The 23,223-nt window shown below is 44.5% G+C and overlaps 1 protein-coding gene across 1 annotated transcript in view; it reads left to right on the forward strand.

Moving 5' to 3' along the window:
• The first annotated feature begins 5,559 nt into the window (after positions 1-5,559).
• The window catches only part of RNF144B (ring finger protein 144B), a 93,315-nt gene continuing 75,651 nt past the window's right edge, over positions 5,560-23,223 (forward strand). Inside the window, exon 1 of the mRNA XM_054818060.1 lies at positions 5,560-5,840. The gene's annotated coding sequence lies outside the window, so the exon portion shown is untranslated. The remainder of the gene's footprint in view (positions 5,841-23,223) is intronic.

Below are 23,223 nucleotides of genomic sequence, written 5' to 3' on the forward strand. Positions count from 1 at the left end.
CGCGGCCCGGCCGGCGCGGGGAGGTGGCCGCAGGGGAGGGGAGAGTGCGCGCGCAGGGAGGGTTGTTGTGGCGGGGTGTGTGCATGTGCGTGACGTGCGCCCGCCGGTCGGTGCCGCCCGCGGCGACGTCTGGCAGCGCGCGCGGCAGGGGGGAGGCAGGGCGCGCGGCAGGGGGGAGGCAGGGCGCGCCTCCGCCATAGGCCGTTGTCCCTGCTGAGGAGGGAAGTGGAGCGGAGCAAGGGAGGCGTGTGAGGGACTGATTCACCTTGCCGCCACCGGCGCTTTGTCGGGTCGTGGCTCTCCGCGGGTACTGGTTCAAAGCCCCTTTTCCCTCCCGTGCAGCCTTGCGGTCCTACCTCCTTCGTTCCCGTGGGGGCGGGAGGGGCTTTGCGGTCCCGTTTTACTCTAACGGCCGCGTCTCCCTCCGGCTGCGGGTGCCTGAGAAGCGTGGGGCGGCGACAGCGGAGCTGACAGGCTGAGGCGTTGCGGCCAACGGCAGAAAGCGGCCGTTGAAGCAGCAGCCGGGGCTGGGATGTCACAGGCGGCCCCCGAAAGAGCAAAGGCCCGCTCCTTCTTCCTGCGCTGTGGCCTGTCAGAACTTAAGACATAACCTTCAAACCGGAGAGGAGGCCTGGCTGGGCTTAACGTGCCTGCAGCAGGGGTCAGGAGTACTCAGAAAATACGTTGGAGAAAGTAGCCCGAAATAGCCAGTGCCGGTGACTATCTCGAAGCCACGTTGTACTGACAGCAGCTTTGTGGCTAGCGTGAGTAGCTGTAGGAAGGTGGCTCTTAACTTTGGGAGGGACTGGGTAAAGGGGTAAGAGGACAGATGAAATGAGAGAAATGTCACACTGATGTGAATTGTTAATCTTAGGTGCGTGTAAAGCATAGTCATGTAGAATTGGTAATAAAACTAGGAAATAAGTGTAATATAAATATTACAAAATAATAGAATCTGGGATAGGAAAATACTTAGGAAAAACTACAATTCATATACTGTGTACAAAAGGAAAGTCTGGGGAGTGTATATTAATCACCCCCCAATTTAGGCAACGGAGATGCAGATTCCTTCTTAAAAAGTTTTTAAAGCTGGTGCGACCACAGATGGTGGTGTTCTTAAAAGGGAGAATGTGAATTATTACCAACAATACATAATTAGACAAGCCTGAAGTTAACACACAATAAGGAGATGAAAATATCTCATCATTAAGCCATGGGCTACACAAATGGCACAAGACAGATGTTTGAAGACAACAGACTACTTCCTGTAAGATGAATAGGTTTGGATTAGTTCGGAATTGTGACAGAAGACACCCAAAGGCTGTGCTTCAGGTTGTGATGATAAATTGGACTGTTGCTTTGCAAAGAGGGACATGTTTACCCAATGGAGAAGATTTACCTAATTAAACTACCTATGTTAATGTCTTACACATATCACGTTAGAACTGCATCTTGAGGAGAAATAGAAGATAATGGCTTAAGTGATCCTTTTAGTGAAGACATACCACTTTAGTAGCAGGCAGACCCTTAAACATAGAATGAATCCAGTATTTTAGGAACTGATATACTCAGTGCAGGTAAATTGCATTTTGTCACAGGTTTCTTCTGGCAGAACTTCAACAGCTATGATAACTAACTTTTCTTGATTCTATTTTTTGAAACCTTCTCTGCTTTTTTGATTTATAAGTTTACAGAGTAGTTTCAGTATTCTGTTAACAGTTTAATATTTGGTTGTTCCATCTCCCAAACAAGATTGAGACAATATAGATTAAAAAGACTTTTAGAAAAAAATCTGTAAAGCTAGAATTTGGGAGAAGGAGGGGGCAAATTTGGGAGAAGAAAATTTCAGATATGTGTTAAAAGGAAATTGCTAAATTCAAGGAAAGAGACCAAAACTGGTTTATCTTCTCATTTTTACTATGGGTAAGAATGTTCATTCTCAATACAATGCTTTGGGATGCTTCATTGTATCAACACTTCTATATTGCTGCCTTTTCTCCTCCCAACCTGATGAAGTTAATGTTACAGTTTCAGCTGACAGTTGAAAGACCTGGATGAGATAATTATATTGGTATAAAATGTTAGCATTGTCTAAGGTGTTTACACAGTGTAGTGAAAGGTACTAAATGCAATTTAATTAGGTAAATCTTCTCCATTGGGTAAACATGTGCCTCTTTGCAAACCTTGGTTCTGGAAAAAGGCTAAATTGGAAAGGAATGAGTGATTCTAAGAGGTTCTTATAGTTAATGCAAGAGCTCTGTACTACAGCCTGCTCTTCTTATTCCATCACGGAGAGGCTGTTCTTCCACTGCCATAGTCCCAGGGTTAAGGACAATCTCTTAGTTTTGACAGCTAGCTCCATCTGGAAACACCACTTCCATAAAACATGGTTATCCTGGAGGTACCTTTGGTTCACTTTTAGATATCAAAGGGTATGTTAGACATAGTAACTTAATAGAATTAAATGGTGAAAAATGGTTTGAAGATGCTGTAAAAAGAAGATGCTGGCATGTTTGAAGATACATTAGAAGTACTGTATACTGGAGTGCACCAGGCAGTGCAATTTTAAACATGGTTACCAGCCTCTTAATTAATATAAACAGTTCTCTCCAGTCAGTTCAGAGCAGCTTGTATTAGCAAGCAATGTTGATTTGCTTTCAGTATAGACCATACAATGGGTTTTGAGAAGCTTTTGGGAATAGAAGTGTAGGCTTCACAGAGTATACAGAGTCCCCCAGGATTGCATTTATTTTGTTTCCAAAGTGACTCGTTACTGCACTGCCCTGCCATCAACTCAGAAAAAAGGAGATCTGCTGTGGCCAAAATTACAGAAAACGTCATCTGTAGATTGCAGAGAAAGTGCCCAGCATCAGAGTAAGTATCCAGTAACTCTCATTAGGAATTTTATCCATAGAGTAAAATAGCACAGGAACAAATTATAGGATGCTACCTTTTAGTAATGTAGGAACTGTTGCTTTTTGGTTTTGTATGAGTCATATGAATGTATGTACACACTTCAGTTTCTCTGTAACAGCCACGTGACTACATATTTCCTAGAAATGTCAAAGTGGCTTGTCTATGAAATGCCGAGAAAAGTCCTGTGTAAATGCCAAGTACATCTTTATTAACATTAAAAGTATGATATGGCTTTTGAATTGAAGGGTTATATAATTGCTACTGAAAGCAGGAATCTAAATATGCACTGATAATTGAGCTAATTAACACAATTTACAAGACAGGAGAAAGTTGAAAACTATTTAGGCAGTATGTAGTTAAGTTATGGTGCGATTAATAACATATGCTGAGTACTCCATGTGTTCACTGCATATTTGTGCAAGATAGTCAACCAGTGTAAAATGATAAGAGTCCCTGATTTGCAAAGTGTTTCCTAAGGGGGTCCTGCTCGCTTCTGACCCCTTTTCATTCCCTAAGTGTTTCAGGATTAGCAGACTATTATTGCATCATCCACACTTGTCATCTGTTTCTTACCCTTAAGAAGCTTAAAGAAGTTGTCCTTGCAAATAGAAATTCTTGCAAACATGAAACGAGTAATTTATATGAACTGATCCAAGCAGTTTCTCTGTATTTTAGAAATCTCTATATTGGCCATGTTTCAGGGTAAGTATGTGCAAAGATTCAACAAAATTGTAAAGTAATAAGAAACATCAGAGATAGACAATGAATCAAAATAGTACCTAAAGTCACATTTTCCATCTGTGTGTGAATGACAACACTGTACTCTGTCAGACTGAGCTCTGTGTTGGGATTTCTAACCTTCCAGTTACCATGAAGTTAAATCTTACTCTGCAGGGTTTGAAAATTACTGGGTTTTGTGTGTTCAATAGCATCTACAAGTCTATGTTCAGTCAAAGCATGCAGGGCTGTTACATGTTCCGTGAAGTATATAGATCTAAAGGAACAGTCTGGGAACATTGAACAGCTGTCATGTAGCTCTTACAGGCAATAGCCTGTAAACTCTCCTGCACTCCTCTGCTGACACTGAGGATAGGGGTGGTAAAAGGGCTCTCACTTCAAGGTCCTGCATGCTGCTTGCTGTTCAAGAACCACAGAATGGTTTGGGTTGGAAGGGACCTCAAACACTATCTAGTTCCACCCCCTTGCCATGGGCAGGGACACCCTCCTGACCAGGTTGCCCAAAGCCCCATCCAACCTGGCCTTGAACACTTCCAGGGAGGGGCCATCCACAACCTCTTCGGGCAACCTGTGCCAGTGCCTCACCACCCTCACAGGAAAGAATTTTTTCCTTATATCTAATCTAAATCTACCCTCTGTTAGTTTAAAGCCATTACCCCTTGTCCTGTCGCTCCATGCCCTTGTAAACAGTCCCTCTCCAGCTTTCCTGTAGGCCCCCTTTAGGTACTGGAAGGCTGCTCTAAGGTGTCCCCGGAGCCTTCTCTCCTCCAGGCTGAACAGCCCCAACTCTCTCAGCCTGTCTTCATAGGAGAGGTGCTCCAGCCCTCTGATCATCTTCGTGGCCCTCCTCTGGACTGGTTTCAAAAGGTCCATGTCTTTCTTGTACCGGGGACCCCAGAGCTGGAAGCAGTACTCCAAGTGGGGGTCTCACAAGAGCAGAGTAGAGGGACAGAATCACCTCCCTCGACCTGCTGGCCACACTGTTTTTGATGCAGCCCAGGATAGGGTTGGCTTTCTGGGCTCCTAGCACACACTGCCAGGTCATGTTGAGCTTCTCATCCACCAACACCACCACGTCCTTCTCCTCAGGGCTGCTCTCAATCCATTCTCTGCCCAGCCTGTAGTTGTGCTTTGTCCTGTTGGCAGGACAGTTTCGCTTGTGAAGCACCACAGGGACAGAAGCTGACCAGCGGTGAATGCTCACTCAGTTATTGGCCTCGTGCTACTTTTGAGAGAGTTTTGCAATGAATAGTGTGCGTATGTGCCAGTTAACTATGTAAATGTTATGTAACTCACACTTTAGAAAAAGAAACACTGTCAATTCATTTACACTTTAAGATTTGAGTCTATACATTTCTACTTGACAGGTCTATAGGTTTTGGTACAGTTGGTAATTGACAATTACATGGTTTTAAACTCATTGTAGATGGAAAACATTTCCAGGGGTATTACTACTTTGCACTAGGATAAGTTTGCACTTCACTCATCATCAAGTTGGGCTACAAAGTGAAACTGGTGGTTTTCCACGGGCATTACCTGTAGTTAGTGGCAACCCGTGTTTAAAAAATCCAACACCACCACCCAAACAACCAAAACCGAGACAAATAAAAACTTTGTCGCTTTCTAATAATCTAAGGTGATCTTGGTAGTAATTTGTCGGCATGACATGACATAATTTGACATTTTCCAGAAGACAAGAGGCTTTTCTTTTCAGACTGAGATTCCTCCCCCCTAACCGTCCAGTAGCTGTGAGACTCACCCGGCACCGAGCCCTTCCACCGCTTCACTGGGGAAACGTAAAATGAATTTGCCCTTTGTAAGAGGCGGCGGCAGCGCCGCCTGCAGTTGCACGCCCGGGCGCACCGCCGGCAGCGGCCTCGGCGGCGGGGGCACCCCCCGCCCCCGGCTCTGCCCGGGGCTGCTGCTGCTTCCTTCGCTCTCCGCCCGCGGCGGCGGAGCGCGCGTGCAGGGGACACCGACCCCAGCGCCCCACTCGCCGGCAGCCTCCTGGGCCAGGAGGCAGATGTGCGAGGGGGAGAACAGCGAGGGAAGGAGGAGGCGAGCGCGGACCGGGGGTTCACAGCAGCTCCCCCGGCCGCTTGCCCGCGAGTTACCGCCCCCGCTGCCCCACCCGCGCCGCATCCAGGAGAAAACCCCCGCCAGGCTTAACACTGCGAGCGGTGAAGGTAGGGAACAGTGTGCGGGCGCCGAAATTCGGTAGCAGGGGTTGCGGAGGTTGCCCTGCGTTCCCCTACTCTCCCCGGCCCGAGCAGCTGCTGAGCCCGGCCGGCCGGCCGCCCCCCAGCAGCGGGAGGCGCTGCGCTCTCAGCGCTGTTGCCTCGCGTTTCATCCGGGCAGCCCGAGGTTGTCCCTCGGCGCACGACGGGCACCTACGGGAGAGGGCTAAGTCTGCTTTCCCCCTTGCCTAAAGCCAGGCGGGTGAGCTTCTCCACCCCCGCCTTTCAGGTGAACAGGTGGTGATTGCTGGCTCGGGACACGTGTGTTAATTGCGTTATCTTCTGCAAAAGAGTGAACTTTTCTCAGCTTTGGGATTTCCATGCGATTCCTCTTTACTGTGGGAAGCTTGAGAATGCAGGTTTGCTTGATGGTTTGCTCTAGGGCTAACATAGTGTGGCAGTATTATTCAGCGGGGGTTTTGTTTTACATACTTAGAAGTAATATTCGGAAGTATAATTAAGCTTTTAGTTTTTTAAGATAACATTCATTTAAGCATGTAGTCTCTGTAATTTTAATAGGATTCTTAAGGTATTTTCCCCATACCTTGTCTCTAGGTATGCTTTGCCATGTGAGGTACAAGCCCACCCTACAAAAGCTTCTAAGCCTTGAAGAGCTTACTACTGTGGGCAGCCTTCTCACTTTTCAGATTTGAGCTCTTAGTATTTATTGTGGAATACATAAACTGGATATAGAAACAAATATTAAAGTTTCCATGTATTCACAGTCTATAGTTGAAACAATTACATTTATTATACAGAAAAAGAAATCCTAGCTAAAGTTGTTTAAAGTTTTATACATCTGCGTGTTACATTCAAGCTACTTTAAATTCCAGGGTCTGCCATGTGAATTCTGTATGAATCATGTCTTATTTTTAAATGAATGGAATTTCACATTGAAAATATTCATGGCATATTAAAGCAATATCCATGGCCTGGCTTAGATTAACAAAATCCAGAAAGTTCAGCATGGAAGCAAAGCATTTATCCTCATTTCACCTCTGTATCCTGGGTTTCTAGACGTTTTTTCTCACAAATTATGTAGTTATTCATTGTTTGACCCTCCAGGGCTTTAGGTTTAGTGAAGTGAATAAATGCCAGGTGGCCAAGTTCTGCTCCCAGTTACTTCAGACTTTATACCATGGTAACTCTATTTGTTTCAGAGCTGTTATTCTTGATTTACCTGACTGTAACTGGATACTGAATTCATTCAATAGCTTCTGTCATATTTTGTGACTTTTGTCAGCTCAAGCCAGGCTTTTAATACAGAATTTGTATGTAAACTGAAAAATGCACAATTTAACTGATTCTCCTCTCTAATAGGACTTGCAGAAACACGTAATTTTAGTAGAAGCATGAAACCACAGTGCTGTTTTGTGTGGCTAAAAGCTATAAGCATTCAGTTCTGATGACCTTTTTAGTGGAGATTCTGGTATGACAGAACTAAAAACTTTAGGGAAACTATGTGTACACACATAAATAGCCTTGCAAAGTCAAGATGAGAAGGACTTTTAAAGTTAAAAAACAGTCTTAAAGAATTCCAGTAATGACATTCTGAAATAGAGACAACTTAAATATAGGAAGCTCGTATTTTCCTCTCTGGGGGTTGGACCTCATAGGCTTCACGGATCTGGCTTCCCCTTAGCGTGAGGTGGGCTCCCCTATGGTCTAGGACCCCAAGGAAAGTTACAGGAGGCCTGTAAAGAGCTGCAGGGGTTTAGCATGGGACAGAAGATTAACTGTTTTGTAAGTCAGGTTCTTGGTTTGATTCTGTTCTACGTTAATGCATCTTTAGGGGGCATTTAAGTAAAGTTTATCTGCAGTGTAAGAACCTAGAAAGACATATTTTAAATTATTAAAATCTGTAAAGGGAAAATGCCCTATCTTTTTTATTATACAGAAATTTGATCTAAGTATAAGCGATTAGAAAAGGATTGGCAAAAACTTACTTAAATATAGTCATACCTCTTCTAAGTTGAAACAAATTTGGTACTGCTTATTTGAAGTATCACGTTTGATAGCAGTATCCTTGTTGTGGAGAAAACATAGTTTAAGGCCTAATTTTGAAAGCGAGACTGAAAGAACTGTTTGCCATATGAAGGGGGAAAGTCGAGGTAAATATTCTGAAGTCTGCTGTGCTGCAGGCTAATCTAGATGTTATACAAAGGTAAAAACTCTGTAATTGTGAATTCTGTCACTGCATTTCTTCACCTTGTTTCTTTTTAATTTATCATTTTTCCAAGTAAACTTCAATTGATTCCTCTCATTTAAAGTTTGGAGCATTATAGATTTGCACTGACATGCATGCATTACATAACTCCAAGAGGTATCCATATGCAATAACTTTTAAGAACAAGCATAAAAGGGAGAGTATGTTTAGGCTGAGAGGATTGAATCACTCACCACTTCTTCCAATGGATGTAGCTGGCTGAAGAAGCCCATCATTTTGAAAATGTGCCATTGTATAGTGCATTCAAATGATGTGGAAATGTTTGAAAGCTGTGAAACTAATCACTCCTGACTAGCAGCTGTAGGCATGGTGATAAAAATTTCATCCTTACAAGAGGTTAAAATAAAGACTGCACCTTGGTAATTCCCAGATAAAGCAATCTGGTTTGCAGTAATTAAAATAGGTAAGAGAAAAGTCAACCTGAGGTTTAACACAAGGAAGATTTTTCTCACAACAAGCAGGAGTGAAATTCAAGGGCATTCGTTACTTTGATAAGGTATAAAGGAATGAAGATGCTGGCATAGAAGTGATTAGAGATATTGCCATGCAAAAGGGGAGGTGGCTCAATATTTACTGGGAAGACTGCAGTCCGTTCTGCAGAATTTGAGTTCTCCCTAATTTTACTCCTAGGACTTCAGCCATTCTTTGTGGAGGAAGAGACTGATTTAAACTCACTGATCTTGAACAGCTGCTCAACCTTTTTTTAGTTTTCTGTACAGAAGAGAAGTTTGTAGTTGTAAATTTTATTGCTCCTTTCGAGAGGAAGACTTTTCCCTATTTCAGTCTTTTTCTCATGACCATAACAGAAATAGATTCTGAAATCTTCCTAGTACAAAGTAGTGTATTTTCATGAGTTGATGGATTTTTTAGAAAACATTTGCTCAAGATTTAAGTGTGTTTTACCAAATATTGCTTAAATTTTTATCTTTGAACAAGTGGAAAGACGTTTTGAGTGTGGAACTAGAAGACAAGTTTCCAGTCCTGTGTCTATGAATTTAATAGTCATCTCCTGTGTCATCAAAGAGAAATTAGTGAAGGTTTCTGTACCTGGGTTTTGTAGGTATAATATGAAGAAAATAATTACAGGGATATTCTGAAGCTTGCTCAAAAAATGAAATGCTATGTGATGCCTAGTGAATGGAAGCTATATAAGTTCTTCGAATGTTTAGTGGAATTGTATGTAGTTTTTTAAGTGATTCCTATAAAGTTGGGCTAAGCTGGGCTGGTCAAAATACCCAAACAAGAGTATCTACTTATAAGGAAATCAGTACTGTAGTTATCCTATTTATTTTGTAGATAGTATCAAGACACTATTTTACTTGATGCAATTCTAAAAATTAGAATGCTCTGTAAAATACTTTGGTTACAGCAATCCCATTACAAGTCAAAAGTATTGCAAGGATGTCACAGAAGGCAGAATTTGAGTACTCAATTGCCTGAGGGTGAGCGATACCACTTCTGAAATGTGGACAGTACAAATAGACTTTCCAGGAATAGCATCACATCACTACCCACGTGCATCTGTGGGTAGTTGGTTGAGCTTTTCCAGAAAATTCACAGGCTAGCTAGTTAATATTCATCCCTCGATTATATATAAAACAGTGTAAATACTTAGTGACAGAAGAGCTCATAATCTAGTTGGAAACTTTTCTTTTTGTCTTACCTTTTCCTCTATCCCATACTCTTCTGTCCCATAGATATATACACACAAACACACACACATATATATGCACATGCCAATTAGTCTAAGTGAAACAATCTCCAAGATAACACATTTGGGCTAGCTGCTCCAGTAAAGTCAGTTGTTGTTTCTTCTTTTTTCTTTTTTTTTTTTCTTTCCCCATTGTATGACTTAGTAGAATGAGGAATAACATCGTATGAATATCATTTAAGAGCAGAACTGGAAATATGAGTCTGCTGATTCCCATCCATACTGCCTAGACAGTGGGGGAAAAAAAAAAAAAGAAAATTTACATCTTCCCTAAAAGTCAGTAGAAAAGAGCAGAGTAAACTAATCAAATTGTACAGTCCCACAGTACCTTTAATTGATAACAGGGATAGCAAAAAATAGCCAAACAACTGCAACTGTAGATGTCCTATTGTCAGGGCAAAGAGGTGTTAGTGGGAATAAAGTATCACAGGTCTGATGTCTCCCGTATCATTACTCCACACATACAGGTATATTGGAAGCAGATTTTAAGGAAGACCTTGAAATGCAAAATTAACTTTAAAGCTGTTATTTTTTCTAATGTGTTGGTTAAGATGATGATTTTTTTTTAGGCCTATGTTGAACAACTGTCTCAAATCTTATTAATGATCTGGTATACACAGAGAGGTGTATTACTCCCAATAATTTTAAAGGATTTAAGAATTGCTAAAATAGATCTTGGGTTTGTTCATATTCTACAAAAGTTTCTGGAGTGTTTCAGATGTTACTCTTTCCAGCTTTTATAAAAATAATGTCACAAGACACTTCAAACTCTTTTTCTGGTTACAGAACCTTTGTTGTTGCAGGTATTTGTTGTACTTCTTCAGCTTACAAGAAGGTGATACAGCATATGAAATGTCAAAACAAATATCCTAGTTTCTTCAAGTAATTATTTTATAAAAAACTGAAACTCTTTAATTTTGGCAGAAATGTTAACTCTCAAACTTGGCAAAAGTCCTGTGATTTCTGAAATTATCTACTGCTTTTTGGAACAAAACCTGCATAGTTGAGTGGACAAAAGTGTCTTTGTGGACTAGAACACGTTCTTGCGCTTTTTAAGCATTTGTTCCTGATACTGAAGATTAATATATGAAAATCAGACAGAAGTAGAGAGCACACAATAATAACGCCTGTGCCTTGAATTCAGTTGATTTTTTAAAAATAAATTGTTATGTTCTTGTTATAATAGCAGTCTGTAGTGGCCTGCTAAATTGAAAGTTAGTGAGAATTTTCATCATTGTTTTGTGTCTGAATGTTGTATTTGCATACTCCTAACTTAATGAAATATTCTCCTCTCCTGCTGAAATTTTTGTTTGGTTTTAGTCCAGTGGTTGACTTTCCTGGAAAGCTTATGGGAAAATCCTTTGCTTGGTTTTGATTTAAAAAAAAAAAAAAATTCTATACTTTTCCCATTTGAAATGTAGCTGGGGAAAGAGGCTGCTGTTATAGAAACATGACTATAGAATTTGACGGTTTTAGCCTGGCCATTTCTCATTGAGTGTTTAATTACTTTGGAAATAAAAGATTGAACAAATATTTTAGAAATCTGGTGTCTGTTTCTAGTTTATTCTTAGTTGCTTTACTCTATTTGTTTTTTGAAATCCTTGTACGCTGGTTGCTACCACGTGGGGAGGCTCGAACTGCTGTGCTTTTAAACTGCTGTAAATTAACATGAATTAACACATATTTACACTTGCTGCTACCTTTGGTGGGATAAGGCTTCCTTGGATGCTTAGTTAGGCCTTAAGGGAAACAGTTGTACCCGCTATGTAAAGCAGCTTTTATTATTGATGAGAATTAGACTTTTTAGTGGCAGATTGCAGCATTGATTACAAGATCCTTGATCACACATGAGCTCTGTAACCTGAACACTCTGGTAAGTTGGAAGAAGTAGTTGCCTCTCGCTTCTCAGAAATAGGTCCTGACATCCCAGTGCTATAAATACCTATGAGAGTGGTTACCTGATTTGCCTACCCAAATAAAGATGGAATATTCACATACCTAAAGGTTTCTACGGTTGTGTGCAGGATTGTAGACTTTAATAATGTAATGTAGCTGATGCCTCTCTGAGAGGTTTTAAAGCTTTATAGAAAACTGTAATACATAATATTATTAGATCTACTTCTTCTCTAGAACTTCCTATTTTGGTCTTGAAAAGTAAACGTGTACTAAACTTTAAAAAATTGCTTAATTTTTGATTAAAATCGGGTATAAGATCTGTCATGTCCTAAAGCCTGCTAAAGTCCTTCCAGTGTTTTAAAGGAGTCCTGAATGAAGCTACTTTGAGAAAAGTCTTTTTGCCCACAGTAAATTGTGACCTGATGTATCCAACTATTGAAGCTAGCTGAGGGGGGTATGCAGGTTGAGGGATTCAATTGCAGAGAGTTTCTGTGTGTTGCTTCTGACATGTAAATGTCAGTTCCATTTGTAAGTTTAAGCCTCTGTCTAATCCGCTCTGAGCTTTGCTGGGAGGGAATACAGATACTGAAAAGTAAAGCAGGATCTAGCATTAACTGTAGAAGTTAAGACTTATTAAAACCAAATGCCATGGCTCTCATAGGAGTAGGAATTTAGTTTTGTCATGGCTATTTCTCCTTTAAAATGTGTAGGTATGTAATTTTTTTTTCCTCTGGTGTGCTTAAGAGGTGACTTACCAAGGAAGAATTTGGCCTGCAGTGTGCATCAGAATGATCCCTAATACAGGGCTGGTATAACATATGTTTTTTTCCTCAGAAATCTGAGTGTTGTTAGATTAGATCTGTTTTGTGTGTCTAATTGTCTATGCAATTAGTGTTTAGAAAATGCATTCACCTTGAGTTCTCACCAAAAGTTTTGCTTGTCTTTTCAGAGTAGTTTCTACTTTTCAACTCTATTTAAAAAAAAAAAAAAGTGACCTTACTTGGCATAGAAGGCCACATATCTTGGCTTTCCATCTGGTTAAGTAATTCAGTTGAAAAATGAGCTAAGCAACAGAGCCATTTTTGTCATTTTTGTGAGAGCCTTACAAAAATACTTCCTTGAAATGCTTTCACTTCACACTTCACAGCTACCTTCCTGCCCAGCGCTAAACACAGCCCTCTGTCTTTACTGTATTTTGTGCCTCAGAAAAAATGAATGGCAGTCTTTGGGCTTGCCTACATAGGAACATTCAGGAAAAATATTCCAAATTAACTGCATGTATGTTTTGGAATATTAATTTGAGCTAACTTCAAAAGTGTATTAATTAAATCAGAGCAAAATCTGTTATGGATACTTTTATTTGGAAGTGACTTTTGTTTGTTTAGTTGACTTCTAAAATAAACAGTGTTTTACAGTCACTTTTAAACTCTGTTTCTGGTTTAACTAATACATTTTAAAAGCCTATTCAAATTAATCTTCCTGAATGTTCTGGCTAATAAACCCCACTAAGTTTTGGTAGGGTGATTGATGAGGTTACAATGTCTAGTTCTCTGTTGTACTCCTCTCCTGAGGCTGCTGGATGAAGAGTGGCAGAACATCATAGAATAGTTTGGGTTGGAAGGGCCCTTTAAAGGTCATCTAGTCCAACTCCCCTACCACGAGCAGGGACATCTTCGACTAGATCAGGTTGCTCAGAGCCCTGTCCAACCTGGCCTTGCATGCTTCCAGGGATGGGGCATCTACCACCTCTCTGGGCAACCTGTTCAGGCCTCACCACCCTCATTGTGAAAAAATTGTTCCTTGTACCTATTCTGAATCTACCCTCCTTTAATTTAAAACCATTACCCCTTGTTCTATCGCTACAGGTATGCTTGCTGTGCAGCCAGGGTGGTTCACAAAGGGTATGCAGCGCAAACTTACGTTCAGAGAATGCATATACAGTGGACTGTGAACTGGGGAGCCATGAGGCACAGACAGATTGCTTACTGTGCTGCAGCAATGGCCATCTTTGGCAGGAGATAAGGCAGGCAGCAAAAAGGGCTAACATCTTCAGTGTTCCCTAACATCTTCAGTTGCTGGATTTGGCAGGACTTGCGTCGGTAGCATGAGCATCTCTGTGTAAATGAGTTTTCTGTCTACAAACTGTGAAGTGGGAGTGTGCTTTCTCCTGGAAATCTGCAAAAAGTGAAGGTGTTAAGTTAAACTTTAGTGGGGGTTTTTTGGTGGGGTTTGTTGTTGGGGTTTTTTTCCCTATTTTCCTGATACTGAAGTTATATCTTCCAAGAGAAGTTGCTGTGGAATAAGGCAGGATGTACACAACACCCGTTGCTCCACACTGGCTCCTGTTTTGAGTATTATTGAATATTCTTGTTGAATGTGAAGTGGTTCATTATCCTGGAGTGTCCAGCTCTTTGCACATGGAAGGAGTTATTGAGCATTTGAATTTGTGCTGTAAATTCATGTGCTCAATTAATACAGAGTAGCTTCTTTGTGTAGATAAGCCATAAAAGTCCTTTTTAATTCATGCAAGGCCATGTATCCTTGAATATCTTTCCACACTCTTCCGGCAGTACTAAAGTCTGCTTCTCATGTTGTGGACATCCCTGATGCCAAAGATACTGATGCAGTGAGGCCATCCTGCAGAAACTGTGTGCAAGAGGAAATTCCGAATGCAGTTAGTGGTGGGATAAGGCACTCTTCCTTCTCTGGAATTATGATTAAATTCTGTACAGATTAATTTGGATGAACATATGGAATCTTTCTCATTTATGTGGTTCTGGCTAGGAACACTGACTGCTTTTCAAACTTAGTGTGTAGTAATGCATATTAGACTCCTTTATAACCTTTAAGTAGTTACACATCACTTTCTTCTCCTGAATTTAGTCCCATTAATCTGGAATTTTCCTGGTAGTAACCTGCAAAAAGCCCCAAAATATGCCCCGTTAAACATTCCTGATGCTTCCCAAACTAAATACTCCTTTTTGACTAACGAAACAGATCACATTCTTTGGCATGGGCTCTGCTCCTGACCTCAGAAAAACAGTCTTGAAAATGAATTCAACAGTTCAGAGCAGTTAGAAACAGCTTTTCTGGAAAGTGCTACTAGGTTTCTACTTTCTTCTGAGGATACCTGGTTTTGTGCCTGGGGTTCTTCTGTCAAGGCTAGTGTAAGTATTGTTCATAGACTTGTAATCATTTATATTCTGTCTTTTGTTCATGTAAATGAAATGTTTCATCCTTACAGGATATTAGGACTTTTAAAACTTTTTTTTTAAATGCAGTTTTTTTCATTAACAGGATGATTAGCTGAATAATAGACATGGTCCAGTTAGTTAGAAAAGGGATTGGGTTTTTGTCATTGTAGGATTAAGGCTCTGATCAGCTCCCACACCTTGCAGATCATCTGCCTACACCAGTGCTAGTCTGGCACAAATGGGAAGTCAGGACCATCTGTTTTTTAGGGCAACATAAAATTAGGTCAGTTTTAGCTTAGAACTATGCCCTGAGTGTGTGGCTGGACGTGATGGTGTCTGGTACAACTGCAGCTCCTGCAGCAAGAAGTGGTTTTCTATTGCATTTCTGTACCTATTCATACATTTCCTCTGTTCCCAAGGCAGAGAAGTCTGGTAAACTGGTCTGATGGAAAATGTTCTTTCTTTTTTGGCAGGCTGGCAGAAGACTAAGTTTTCTGTTAGATGAGCTTGCTAGACTGTCTTACTTTGTGGCTGCACAGTTATTAGATCTGGAGGAGAGGAAGCTAAGGAAGGGATGGGTGAGGGGAAGGAGGCAGACAGGAGCTTGTCTTTCAGGGGAAGCTCACAGTTGCACCACATTGGAAGGTGCTGGAGACATTGTATTGCATCACATCTAAATATTTAAAATAATAAATTACAGTATGAGTAAAGTTTCAGTTCATGGTGCTTTTCTTTCTTTTTTTCCTCACAGTTGTAAGTGCTTGCTTTTGAATCAACAAGTTTTCTTTGATGTGAACGGAAAATGTAATAAGAATCAAAATTACTTTGTCATTAACAAAATAAAATACTGTGTTTGAATCTTTTAGTTCTTTTGAATACTTCAGGGTTTTTGCTCTGTTATGAAATGTTTCTTTTTGTGTGTCTATGAAGTCAATCTTAATCATAGGATTTTGCAGTATCCACAGAGATTAGCTGACTGGGCTTAAAACCAAATGTAGTATGAATAATAGTTCCACATTTTATTTATTGAATAAAACATTAGATTTTGACATAATAAAAGTGGACTTATTAGAATTGTAATTTATTTTATTTTTCTATTAAAAATATGTCTCCTAAAAATTGGAACTCATACTTAGTTGTTTTGACATATTAATACATTTATTTTATGTCGTAGATGACTCAGATTCCCACCAGCCTGCTGAGCGTGTTAATTTGCAAAAGCTGTAAAAGGCAGGCATTAAAAAAAGTCATAGGCTGTGCAGTGTGCCCTTCAGCACTGATTACATGCTCATTACCTCCTAGTCTCCTCGTTTGGTTTGTATCCTGGTTTCTTGTCCTCAGAAGACACATGCATGTGCCACTTTGTCCTGAGTTGCTGCCTAGGAATTAAGGGAGCTCTGATGGTCCTCTTGTCTTCTGTCCGCTCAGGAGATCCCACTAGTGTATGACTGTGCACAGGAATGAATTAAAGCATAGGTTGCAGGGAGAAGCCGGGCTGGTACAATGTATAGAGTGACTGAGAGCATGCATGTGGGGATAGCCTTGGGATGGCAGGAGGGAATTTATGGCCCCTGAGGGCCCCCCTCATCCACAATATTGGTGTCTATGGACTTACTGAGCTCCTGCCTCTCTGTGTCCATCTCTTGAGTGAGTGCCACTGAGCAGTGATTTATCATTTGCCAATTCATTATTCATTCTCTCCCCTTGGCCCTCTGACAGAAGAGGTTGGGATATAAAGCTGCTAGTTCAAGCTCAACTCAACCTGATAACACTAACAACGAGGGAAACTGGAAAATGTTCTGAAATAACAGTGAATTCTTTGTTCACTAATATTATTTTGGGTTTAGGACTACTTGAGTGCACCCTGAGCAAGTTTGTGGATGACACCAAGCTGAGTGGTGTGGTTGGTACTCTAGAAAGAAGGCATACCATCCAGAGGGACCTTGACAGGCTGGAGAGGTGGGCATGTGTGGACCTCATGAAGTTCCACAAGGCCAAGTGCAAGGTCCTGCACATAGGTTGGGGCAATACCAAACATGGATACAGGCTGGGTTATGAGTGGATGAAGAGCAGCCCTGAGGAGAAGGGCTTGGAGCTATTGGTGGATGAAAATGTGTCCTAGGAGCCCAGAAAGCCAACCCTATCCTGGGCTGCATCAAAAACAGTGTGGCCAGCAGGTCGAGGGAGGTGATTCTGTCCCTCTACTCCGCTCTCGTGAGACCCCCACTTGGAGTACTGCTTCCAGCTCTGGGGTCCCCGGTACAAGAAAGACATGGACCTTTTGAAACCAGTCCAGAGGAGGGCCACGAAGATGATCAGAGGGCTGGAGCACCTCTCCTATGAAGACAGGCTGAGAGAGTTGGGGCTGTTCAGCCTGGAGGAGAGAAGGCTCCGGGGACACCTTAGAGCAGCCTTCCAGTACCTAAAGGGGGCCTACAGGAAAGCTGGAGAGGGACTGTTTACAAGGGCATGGAGCGATAGGACAAGAGGTAATGGCTTTAAACTAAAAGAGGGTAGATTTAGATTAGATATAAGGAAAAAATTCTTTCCTGTGAGGGTGGTGAGGCACTGGCACAGGTTGCCCAGAGAGGTTGTGGATGGCCCCTCCCTGGAAGTGTTCAAGGCCAGGCTGGATGGGGCTTTGGGCAACCTGGTCTAGTGGAGGGTGTCCCTGCCCATGGCAGGGGGGTTGGAACTAAATGATCTTTAAGGTCCCTTCCAACCCAAACCATTCTATAATTCTATATACTAGTATCAGCATAGAAAGAGCCAATGTCCTTTTCTTTTTTTATCTCTTTTTTGCACGGTATTTCTGTAGTACTGAAGGTGAAACAAGTACTAGTTTTTCTCAGTATATGGTTGCTATCAGAAGCTGAGGGATCTCAGCCAGGGTACCATCAAAAGGGAACTGCTAGAAAGACAACTCCATGCCATGTTAGCCAGTGATATTCAAGTATACTGTGGACCTGGACAACTTTCCACATCAGTTGCTTTTTCTACCTACTTTTTTAATTAAACTTTGAGCAAATAGTTAAGTGTATATAATTTTACTACTTAACATTTTAACTATATTAACTATATAAATGTATATCATTTAACTAACACAAGGAAGGCTAAGGCCCACTTGCAATTAAAACTGGCAAGGGATGTCAAGGACAAAAAGAAGGCCTTTTTCAAATCTATCAGCAGCAAAAGGAAGACTAGGGAAAATGTGGGCACACTGCTGAATGAGGTGGGTGCCTTGGTGATGAAGGATACAGAGAAAGCGGAATTACTGAATGCCGCCTTTGCTTCAGTCTTTACTCCTGTGGCCAGCCCTCAGGAAACCCAGACCCTGGAGGTAGGAGAGGAAGTGTTGCAAAAGGAAGACCTTCCCTTGTTCAAGGAGGATCAGGTTAGAGAGCATCTAGGCAATCTTGACATCCACAGATCCATGGGCCCTGATGGGATGCACCCATGAGTGCTCAGAGAGCTAGCAGATGTTATTGCTAGGCTGCTCTCAATCATCTTTGAAAGGTCATGGAGATCAGGAGAGGTGTCTGAGGACTGGAGGAAAGCCAATGTCACTCCAGTCTTCAAAAAGGGCAAGAATGAGGACCCAGGAAACTACAGACCAGTCAGCCTCACCTCCATCCCTGGAAAGGTGATGGAACAACTTATTCTGGGGGTCATCAATAAGCACGTGGAGAAGGTGGTTATCGGGAGTGGTCAACATGGATGCAGCAAAGGGAAATCATGCATGACCAATCTAATAGCCTTCTATGATGGCATGACCAGCTGGGTGGATGAAGGGAGAGCAGTGGATGTTGTATACCTTTGACTTCAGCAAGGCTTTTGACATTGTCTCTCATAACATCCTCGTTAGCAAGCTTAGGAAGTGTGGGTTGGATGAGTGGACAAGTGCGGTGGGTTGAGAACTGGCTGAATGGCAGAGGGTTGTGTTAAGTGGCAGAAAGTCCAGTTGGAGGCCTGTATCTAGTTGTGTGCCCTAAGGGTCTAGTCTTGATCTGGTCTTATTTGACATACTAATCAATGACCTGGATGAGGGGACAGAGTGTACCCTCAGCGAATTTGCTGACAATAGTAAGCAGGGAGGAGTGGCCGACACACCGGAAGGCTGCGCTGCCATTCAGTGACACCATGACACACTAGAGAATAGGGCAAAGGGGAACCATATGAAATTCCATAAGGGCAAGTGTAGGGTCCTGCCCTGAGGGAAGAACAACCCCAGGTACCAGTACAGGTTAGGGGTTGACCTGCTGGGAAGCAGCACTGCCGAGAAGGACCTGGGAGTCCTGGTGGACAACAAGGTCTCCATGAGCCAGCAGTGTGCCCTCGTGGCCAAGAAGACCAATGTTATCCTCGGGTGCATTAAGAAGAGCGTGGCCAGCAGGTCGAGCGAGGGAGCTTATCCTCACCCTCTGCTCTGCCCTGGTGAGGCCACATCTGGAATATGGTGTCCAGTTCTGGGCAGCCCAATACAAGAAAGACAGGGAACTACTGGAGAGAGCCCAGCGGAGGGCTACAAAGATGATTAGGGGACTGGAGCATCTCTCGCAGGAGGAAAGGCTGAGAGAGCTGGGTCTGTTTAGCCTGGGGAAGAGAAGACTGAGAGGGGATCTTTTCAATGCTTATAAATATCTACAGGGTGGATGTCTAGAGGAGGGGGCTAGGCTCTTTTCAGTGGAGCCGAGTGACAGGGCAAGGGGCAACGGGCACAAACTGGAAGACAGGAAGTTCCATCTGAACAGGAGGAAAAACGTCTTCTCTTTGAGGGTGACCGAGCACGGGAGCGGGTTGCCCAGAGAGGTTGTGGAGTCTCCTTCTCTGGAGATACTCAAAAACCCGCCTGGACGCAACCCGGTGCAACATGCTCTAGGTGATCCTGCTCTAGCAGGGGGGGGTGGCCTAGATGATCCTGAGAGGTCCCTTCCAACCCCTACCGATCCGCGTGAATCTGTGTGAAGTGATGGCGGCCCGCGCAGCCTTTGTCTTGCTGCTGCTTCTGATCGTCATCTTCTAGAGGCCCTGCATGACCCCCCTAGTCAACTGCTTAGTCTTGGTCTGCCTTCACCCCAGGCGGAATTTATCTTTCTTGAACCCGAGGAATGAGAAATGCCCATAGTGGTCCAGGCGACTTCTCACCAGAGCTTTGCACCATGCTTGCCTTTCCTACACAAATACCTTGCCTGACACACAAGGCGGCCTTTGCCTGTGTGACCTTGGTGGCTCATGGTCACCCTGACATCTGCTCATGCTGCCTCCAGGAACATTTGCCTACTCCCATGTTTCCAAACCGGAGAAGAAAGTCGTGGTGCTCCACCTGACGTTGTGTTCCCTGTCTGTGCAGTGCAGTTCTTCATGCGTGGCTTCTTGAGGTCGGAGCTTGCTCTCTCTGCTGTCCGAGCTTCAGCTGATTGGATTCAGTTCGATTTGATTCTCTCCTTCTCCCTCTCTCCTTCTTTCCCTACCAGTCCGTGCTGAGGAGGAAATCTCGCATGACATTTCTTCCCAGCCCTGCCCTAGCAGAAGGGATGCAATGGGTAATCATGTCCCATCCTAGCCATTGGCTCTGTCACTTTCTGGGAAGGAGGCAGGTACCTTCTGATGGGGGGTGAGAGCTGGGCATCGTCTCGAGATCATGTGACCACCTGAATAAAGCTGCAAAAAGCATGCCTAAACTGCGGTTGCTGAGAGTCTTCCATGGTCACCCAGTGTAGCTGGGTTTCCACCGGATGGCAAACCCCCACTAGAGCCTCTGATGCTAGTGAGGCTCAAAGATCAAGCCCTCGGTCAGAGGCAGGAAGTGCTCCACAACTAAATGGTTGCAAATCTTTGTGAGGTGACTGAGACCTCTTCATTTCCCCATGGATTTGTTGGGTTTGTTTCTCCTTGGACCCCTTTTGAGAAACGCCAGAGCTGTTTCCCTCGGAAAAACATGCTGCACCAAAAGAGCCAGAGAACAAGAGTACTCCATCAGAGCCAAGGTCCATCTGGCCCAATGCTCTGTCTCCAAAGCGGCCAACCATCAACGTCTAAAGGAGAGCAGATCAGCAGTGCAGCTCTGCTTCTGCCAGACACCTGGGGGTGCTCATAGGCCTCAATGGCTGGGACCGGCCCCCCCTGGGACCCCCACCCAGACCGTCTCCTGCCAAGGGCCCAGGGGACGGGGTGTCTCAGCTCAGCCTGGGGCCTTCAGGCCCTGCCTCAGCCATGTGGTAGGTGTGCCCGTCTCTGACCCTCTCTCCTGCTCCTGGACGGGCCTGGGATGTGCAGTGCAAGAGTTGCTCTCCTGGGTGGACCCCTCAGACCTAGGGTAGAGCTTGTCAGGCTCAACTCAATGCATAACCTAGCATAACTAGTCTAGTCTAGCCTAGCCTCCTCTAGTCAATTGCCGGCGCTCACCAGGAGTCAAAAACCACCGAGACTCTTATTTGCCGGAAATGCCAGGGGGGGTTCTGCTCCAAAACCATTTTCAAGGACACAAATCAGAAAGGTTACAAGTGGAAAGAGGATTTTATTTTCTCTTATTTTAGGTGATTGTACGGGATTTGCCTGAATCCCGTCCAGAGCCGAGGCTCACAGGCATTAACACAACGTGCCATGTGTAGCCGGCAGCAGGCCGATGCCTTCTTCAGTTTAGCTTGAAAAAACAGCCCTTGCAGCCTGGCAAAGGCAAGTCGCAGAGCTGCAGAAAGTAGCAGCAGGAATACAGGCCGAGCGGGCCCTGTTCCTCAACAGTGAGAACTTGAAGCACGAGGATCACGACCAACCACGCACAAAAGTGGCAGAAGAAGAATAAGAATAGGAAGATGACAACGGCGACAACAATGATGATGATGACGAAGACGAGGTGTGTGGGACCATGGGCTATCTTCCAAAGTATGATGTCTATCGATGAGAAGCATCCTTTTTGCCCTGTCAAACTTGCTGCGCTGTGCTTCTTGGCCAGCGATGCAGGAAAAGCGAGCTCGTGCCTGCCCCGCGCTTGTTTTGCATGCAGGGAGAGCTGAGAAGTGGCAGCTCCTGGTGGTGCAGCAAGCCCGGAGCCCTTCCAAGCACCGGCTGTTCTGCACAAGCAAGAAACACTGGGGAAACGGAGCCAAGGGAAGAGCAGAGCTCGCTCCCGCTGCAAACTTGCCCAGGGAAAGAGAGCCCCAGGGAGCCAGGGCACAAGTAGCGCCTTGGAGGCGCAAGAGCAGCCGGCAAGAACCTCCCTGAAATGGCCCCGAGGAGCCCTGACAAGGGGCTGTGCTCGATGCGACAGAGGACAAGATGCAACCCGTGGGGGCCACCCTGGCTGGGGGCCCGCCCTGGGAGTCTAGAAAGCTTCCTCCCCCCGGATGCGGGGCACGACTGCCCCCTTCGTGGAGCATGAGCAGCAGGCACCTGGCCAAAAGGGCCCAAAGGAGCCCTGGCAAAGCAAAGGGCCGTGCTCAGTGCTGCGGAGGAAGACAAAAAACCCCCCGGCGACGCTTGCTAGCCCACCGTGGGGGGAAAAAAAGCCTCCTCCCCCCAGCTGCAGGGCACGAGGGGCCATCTTCGCGGTGCATGAGCAGCAGCAGGCAGTGACCTAGCCAAAAGGGACCAGAGGAGCCCTGCCCTGACAAGTGGTCATGCTCAGTGCTGCAGAGGAAGGCAAAAAACCCCTGGGGACCAGTGCCAATCTGCCCCGGGGGAAAATTCCTTCCTGACCCCAGCCAGCGCTGGCGATCGGCTATTCCCTGAGCATGTGAGCAAGACCGGACTCCTCCTCCTCCTCCCACCGACTGGTCACGCCTCCCAGGAGCTAGATGCCCAAGCCCTACACTCCCTCAAGCTGGAGCCATCTCAGGGGCTTCCCAGAGTGGCCGAATGCCCCCGGCCTGATCGACCGACCCATCAGGGGCAAGAATCCTTCCCGTGTCCCGTGCCCCATGCCTGGCAGGACACCACTGCCTGCTTCAAAGCACTGGCACCCCTGGCAACATCTCTGCACCCACCCCATTGCTTACGGCTGCTGCCACTGGCTCCCCGCAGGGGATGAGGATGGCGAGCTCTGCAGCGCTCCTCCAGAAGGCATTCCCTTGCTCCGGCCACTGCTCTCCAGCTGAAAAGGCCCGATAGCCTCAGGCACCTCCGGGTGTTGCTGGTTCTTCTCATGTCCGGCAGCCTGGTCCAGCCTCCGGTCGGTCTTCTTCCCTCCACCCCCTCCCTCCAAGGACTTCCGCTGGCTCCTTAAGGACTTCCTCTCGCGTGTCTGCAGGCTGCCCCCCGGGCCGGCTCTGTCCCGACAACGGGAGGATGCCCCCTTTTATCCTCTCC

This window comes from Grus americana, chromosome 2 (genome assembly GCF_028858705.1).
Source record: "Grus americana isolate bGruAme1 chromosome 2, bGruAme1.mat, whole genome shotgun sequence".
Classification (NCBI taxonomy): Eukaryota; Metazoa; Chordata; class Aves; order Gruiformes; family Gruidae; genus Grus; species Grus americana.